The sequence below is a fragment of the Geospiza fortis genome, unplaced genomic scaffold, assembly GCF_000277835.1.
Source record: "Geospiza fortis unplaced genomic scaffold, GeoFor_1.0 scaffold11, whole genome shotgun sequence".
Lineage (NCBI taxonomy): Eukaryota > Metazoa > Chordata > Aves > Passeriformes > Thraupidae > Geospiza > Geospiza fortis.
The window spans coordinates 12,217,199-12,224,469 of NW_005054304.1; positions in this window are offsets into that span (position 1 = coordinate 12,217,199).

Genomic DNA, 7,271 nt, shown 5'->3' on the forward strand with positions numbered 1-7,271 from the left:
TGTGAAGAGTTCTCCTGTAAAACTTATTCCAGTCTGACAGCTTTTCTTCATTTCCCTTGTCTCAGTTGAAGTTTGATTACACTTTTCTTCCTCTGTTGTTTAAATACCTTACTGATTTAGAGATTGGCTACGTCTGCTGCATCAGCCCTGGCTCTGAAATCAGTTATCAAAAGTATATGGCTCTAAGAAATAAATTCTATGGCTCTAAGAAATAAATTAATGGGGGTTTTTTGTATAGTTTTGTGCAGAGGGGTAAGTTTTCTGGTATGGAAATAGGCAGCCTCAAGTAAGCAATTTTAGGATAGTGCAGCAGTTTCCTGCTAACTTTAAGGAGTCTGGGCTTCAGGTGCTCCATTTAACAATTTCACTGTTCAAAAGGCAAAATAGGAAACCCAAGCAAAAGCTGCAACTGTACTAAACTTCCTGGAAAATACAGGAAAAGGCTTAAAACTATTTTTATTTAATTTTTTAAAGGAGAAGGCTCGCCTATGAAAGTATCAAAGGCTTAAGAAAAGCTGAGTTTGCTGAAGATCAACTCAAAAGTAAGCCACGAGGCACATAAATAATTTAAATTCTTTTTTCCCTCTCTGCACAAGTTAATGCTACTGCAGAGCTTGGTTCTTGCTTTGCCCTTACCCACAAAGAAGCAGGAAGTCCCACTCAAGAACAGAAATAACATGCTAAAGCAGAAACATGCTTTACCATGTTGAGAGTCCAAAAGTATTCAAAAAAAGCTTTGCAGTAGGCAATTTTTGGAGACAATAGTGATTGAACTGATGCAGAGAGGGTACTATAAAGGACTGCTACAAAAGAGTTTCTCAGCACCAGGACACATTTGCAGTTTGGCTCACACATGTCCAAGCTGTACATTGCTGGGAAGAGCTGGAGATCTCTTGAGTGACTGAACACAAACCAAATAAAAGCTCAATTTAATTAAACAACCAACAGCTCTTCAGGCTGTCTGAAACTCAGGAGTCAGTCCTAGGCAGTTGCCTACAGCTGATTCTGTTGTAAACTGGCACCTAAGGACCTGCTGGCTTCCTGATGTTGATGCCTTTGAGTGCTGAGCACCCCTTTGTGACCCTGAAGGGAATTTGATAGCTCCTTCCCATCTTCATGCGAGCTTTAGTTTTGTGTCTGAGAGACAATTTTCCAGAGCAGCATGTTATGTGACTGATGAAGAGAGAAGTGCAGAGCCCCCTCCTTACTGTGGGGCTGGAGAACAGAAAGGGAGCCAGGAGAGTGCCAGGCACAGCTCAAGGAAGGAGGCCCCTGCACAGATCCTTAAGATGAAAGAACTATGTTTCAAGACATGAGATTCTATGGAAATTAAGGTACTGTGTGCAGTGTGTGAAGACATTTTAAGCTGGGTTTTGTAGCATCAGCCTTCTAAATAATACAGTAGTTTCATTTATGTGTGTATTATTGGTAGCAGAATATGAAGAGGACACTCCTGAAAGAAACAAATCAAATATTTAATAATTTTTTTACTGTGACAGCTCGTTGTCCAGCTGGGAAGGTAACAGATATTACATACCTGTGATCTGCAATGCTACAGTGGTTTTACAAATTTCTGCTTTTAGTAAAGTCATTGAAGCAGGAAGAGATAACAAAGATAATCATCCCAATGTAAGGCTCTATTAACTGTGAAATTTTTCCGTGGAATGCTTCAGTGCTTTATTACAGTAATGACGGCATGGACCCCTGTGCCTGTATACATTTTTCATGCAGTAAACTCCATTTCTTTTCCTCACGATAAAGTGCTTTTGAATTCAGCAAGTAAAAAATGTTGATTCAGCAACACACAGAGAACACCCACACACATTCAGCTGGCATGGTATCTGCTGAAACACAGCCACCACAAGGAAATAGGCTATGGCACAGCTCTTCAGGCAACTGCTAGGACATATGGAAACCCCAGGGTGTCCTAGGAAGTGAAATGGGAAGACTCATATTTAAAGACTCCCTGTGTTTTCATTTTACAAAAGAATAGTTCAAATGTCACCTCTTAATTTGAGAAATAAACTATTCTATGTACTCCTTACAAAAAGCCCCAAAGGAGAAAATCAGAAACCCACCCTTAGTTTGTTTTTAAAGCTCAGAGCCTGTTCTATTTTAGTCCATGCAAACATGCACTTGGCAGAGGATCCCACCTAAACCATCAGTCAGAAATCTAGGCAAATGCTTTACACTCCCAGAGAGAGCCAGAGTTATCCTTGCCCATGCAAGGAGGGGCAGCACGTGCCTGCCCTGTGCAAGGTCACTGGGGATGCAGGTGACTCCTGTCGCAAACCACGTTATCCCTCACAACAGTGCTGCCATCAAACAGCCCTGATGGATTTCTTCCTAGGGCGCCAAAAAGCCAGGATGCAGGTGTGCTTCAAACCCACCATGGAATGAGCCTTGCTGGAAACACACCTTGGGCCCCAGGCTGGCACAGGGCAACACAAGGATATTTTTTTGGGCAGGGCTAGAAATCTCCTGTCAACAGCAGCATCTAACAAGCTTTCAGCTCATTATGAGTGACAATGGGTTGAATGAAAACACAGATCAAAAATGGCAAGATGGAGAATGTTAGAGCTCAGAAGATAAAAATTAACTCTAGTATTCATTGACAACAAACATGGAAAAAACCCAAACACCAGGAATGCAGGAAATAAATCATTAACAGTGCTGAAAGTTACGGGAATAAATGATTCGACTACTTCCACTGTTTCATGGAAAACTCCAAAAAAACCTTTGCATCTTATCAGATCCCATGACAGTTAAACATCTTATTTCTGGCACACATCTTCATGACTTTGTGTTACAGGGAAGGTTACTGAAGGTTGAAAACTCCCTTTGAATCCTCACAGTGATTTTGCAGCTTTCAGCTTTCTGAAAAAGTCCCCAGGGCTGAATTCAAGTTGGAATGGAAGGCACATCTGCCACACCCCAGTACAACTCTTTGCCCTGCTCTAACTGCTCTTGTCCTCTTATTCTTCTTTAATAATTCATCCAGAACCCCCTCGCTGCAAAATCACTGTGAAGACTCAAAGGGAGTTTTCAGCAGCAGGTCCCAGTAAGCTCAGTCACAAACCTGCTTTTAAATGCTACTCATCAAAACAAGTAAAAAGAAACAACACATTTGATACAGGAGCAGAGATGACTCTGAATTAAATAGATTCTGAGCTTCCCCAGAGAACTCTGAAACACTTAGGAAGGAAAAGTCAGCCTGCACTACTTCTAAACAGGAAGCAAGTGCCTTTTAAGTGGGAATTGCTAAACTTTTCTCTTTTTTTTTCCTCTAGTGTCTGTATTACACAGGAATTTGAGGGGCAAAAAGAAAGGTGGCAATCAAGAAAGAAGGTTCAGAAAAGGTGGGAGAGGGGTAACATCAAAAAGGATCTGTGCTGCCACTCTCAGAACTTAAGTGGAGGACATTAGAATGCACTGAATTTACTTTTTTTAGTAACAAAGGAAGAACAGAGTATTAATGGCAGAACAGTTACTCATGAAGACCTCAATTCCATTTTATAGGATCTTTAGCTCCGTTTCCAAAGTTCTTTGGGAAACATTGTCATTATAACACATGGCTTAGTCTCCTGGGAAACTGGAGCAAAGCCACCAGAGCACAAGCAAATTAGATTAATCTCCAGTCTTAACTGTACTTTAACCCCCCTCCCCTGCAGCTGGTAAAGCTCAGCTGACAAGATAGGCACATCTTAACAACAAGGCTCAAAACACTAAATTGTCCAACAGTCCCACTACCACTGAGGTATATCCAAAACAAGCAATAGAGGCTCCCCAAAGTGTGTTCGGTTTTCTTTCTTGGAAAAAAAAGAAAAAAGAAAAAAAAAAAAAGCTAAGCTCATTCATTAGAACAAGAAAAAAATAGATATTCTGAAGGAAAAGTAAAAAATACAATTGCAATTTGCATGTATGTGTTGAATACCCTGTTAACTAAGAGCCAAGTTAAACTCTATTGCTAACAGAGCTCAGTCAAATACTGTCTTATCTCTCTAATCACAAACTGAATGAAAAAAACAGGGAAGCAAAATGAAAAAAAAAATTACTCAAACAATTGCATGCCGTTGGTTCTCTTATCTACAAAGCACCAAAAGTCGACTCAAAGCTGTTAATTTTTTTCCCCTTTCTGCATCAGAAGATTCAGAGGCATAGAAATGTTTGTTGCCTCAGTAAAACTGCATCATCACGATTTTCCTAATCCTATTAGATGAGGACATGACTGTGGGATGCCAGGCAGTATTTCCACTCTTAGCAGGAAGCAGAGGACAGCAATGTGGGTGCCCAGCTCTGTGGAGTCTGTTCAGCAGCACAGAACAAGCTCAGAGAAACGCCAGAGGAAATCAGGTACTTGGCTAATGCAAGCTCTCATTCAGCACCTAACAAGATGCATAAATACAGAAAGTGACAGCAAAGGAAATGCCAAAAACCTGCTTGAAGGCTTTGTAACACCAGCCAGCTAGCATTAAAGACACATCAGTCTCACCCTGTGACCTGCCATTCCATATTCACAGGTTACCTTCAGCCCCACCAGTCACACCTATTGATAGAGGAGTGATTTTCAATAATTTTGGACTGATATTGCCAGCTTTTAGAATGGACATGAATGAAAAAATGGTTTAAAGCAATAAACAGGTAAAATATTCAACATGAAGATTGAATAAGCCAAAGCACTGACTCAAGTTTCATTCAAGTCAAGAGGAGACTTCCTGCTACAGACCAGGATTTTGGCTGACAAAGAATTTTCCTTAATTAAAAACTCACTTCCTTGCTACAGACTTCTTGCACCTAGGTAGTTTGTTCCAGCTAGCTTGAGGAAGATTGCTACAATAAACCCCAGCCAATTAACTTGTGAACTAGGACAGAAGAATGGTCACTTTCTACCCCTCATTCTGGACAGTATGCAAATCCATCTACCTTGTACATTCATCCCCTATACATCAGTCAGCATCTTTTTCCTCTGAAAGGAAGCCCTTAGCAGTGTGCCAGAGACTAATTTGGCTCCCTTCTCATAGATATTAATTAAACCCTCATCCAAATGAGGACTGGAAGATGAGCCCTTTCCCCTTGTAATGTTTTAAAATGCAATTAAGAGTAAATGGTACAATGCCTAGACACACACAGATGGGTTCCAGAAGCAGAACAATTTGCCACAAGCAACATTCATTCCAAACACAAGGTGATGGCACCAGGACAAGCCAAGAAAGAACGGGGCTTAATTAAATTTCATTAGAAGAACATAAAATCTTGACACAGCACTCAGTAACAGCTCTGTCTCAAACACTGCCTGAGCAAATCCCTTGGACTGCGGTATAACAGTCCTTCCCCTTCCATAACACTTGGACTCCAGGTATTTCAACAGTACTGGCAGCCTGCTGTACCCTGGGAAGGAGACAGTGACCCTGAGGCGGCAGCAAGAGCAGCTCCTGTCACCAGGAGGGCTTTAACCCAGCCACACCCCTCCTGCCACTTCAGGGGAAAATGAGGATGTGTAGTTCTCAGAAAATTGGGAAAACCATATATTATCACAGCAGCTTCACTTTTGTACTAATTAGAAAATACATATATAGGCTGGGGAGAGATAAAGACTTGTGACAAGTGCATACAAGATACAAATATTATCTGGATAGGACAAGACCAGAATTTGAAAACACCAGAAGCTTGCATGGAAGTTAAAACTCACTATTATTAGTCCGATTCCCCTTTCCCATTCCCTTTGGTTCCTCTGTGAAAAACAGAGCTGGTGAAAGCTTTGTTTTCTGGAGTGAGATTCCTCCAGCAGAAGGAACACTGATGATTTTATATGCCTTCAGAGATTTTCCTGGAAGCAACCAAGGCACTGGCAGGAGTCAAGGGAAGCTACAAGTCCACCTGCCTGTATAAGCTTGAAACAACCCTAAGCCACGTGCTGCTTGACCTGCCTATTCTCTAAATCCTGGTGCCAGCCTCCCAACAGCTCCTTACCCTCCACACCTGCAATGCTCTCTTTGGTGATTGCAAACCACAGTTTGGTAACCATCATCTAAACCAGCAGATAAGCACTGCAAAAAAGAAGTGATTGACCAGCATACACACAATTTTTGAAAATCCTCTATTTTTTTCCCCTCTGGTGCTAAGCAGGCACACAGCAAAACAAACAAAACACCAATCTGAAAATAGATTTTCTGTGTAGCTGGCTTTAAATAAGACTGAGTGATGAAAAAGCCTGAACCCATGGCACAGAGAAAGACTGTTCAAAGTGAACACCCCTAGAGAAGGAAATGCCAGAGTTAAAGAAGGAATGGACAAAGCAGATAAAGCTGTCAGTTCTGGCAGAGGAGAGAGGCTAAGAAGTTCCTAAACCCTAGAGTAAAGCCCTGGATGGAAAGAATCAGAGTCAAAGCCAGGCTGTTCTGAATTTGCATGCACCCTATAAAAGGCCTGACAAAGATACTTTAACTGAAAACCTGAAGGCTTGAATTTATTCAGGAATGAACCTTGTTTCTTTTGTGCACATTAAATAAGAGTTCAAAGGACCAAAATTCAACTTTGCTACTTTGAAAAAAAAATAAACTCCTTAACTCACTGGGCATCCTGAGCAACACAGGTAGATTGAATTGTCTGCTGGATGTGGCAGAATGAACACCTTTCTGACCTGCAGAAGCAAACCAAAACAACAGCTTGAAGTAGATTTGTTTTGAACCACATAATGTTCTATGTGTATCTAAAAAAAAAAACCAACTGAAAACACCCAAACCTTTCTGTGGTACAGCAATTGTCACTTCAAAGGATTTTCCACACCCCTGACTACCTCTGGTTCCCTTCAGAGGCTGCTCTGGATGCAAAATAGATATCTTGTGAAATAAAAGCTACTTTACACCATAACGTTGCCATTATTTGTAAACATCTAGCTCTACTATTTATTTTCTTCTAGTTTAGCATAACTTGCTGCATACAACCATTGAGACCTGATGCAGTCTATTCAGCTCTTGTAGTGCAGATTTTTCTCCACCAGCTGCAAGTTAACTGATTTCAGTGGATACCCGAACGCTGCCCTATTTTATCTGGGCCTATCATGACATTTTGAAAGGACTCAAGTAACTCTGAACAAAGCACCACAAATAATTCATAGATCTCATTGATGGAAATACTTTTTATTAGAAAGAGTAACAAAGTGCTTCCCCCATTGGACTCATTCAATACAGAGATTTTAAGAAATAAGATTTTTCCTTTTTTACGGACAGTTTTGATGCGATGGTGTTCAGCGCAAACAGGGTTCTCCAAGA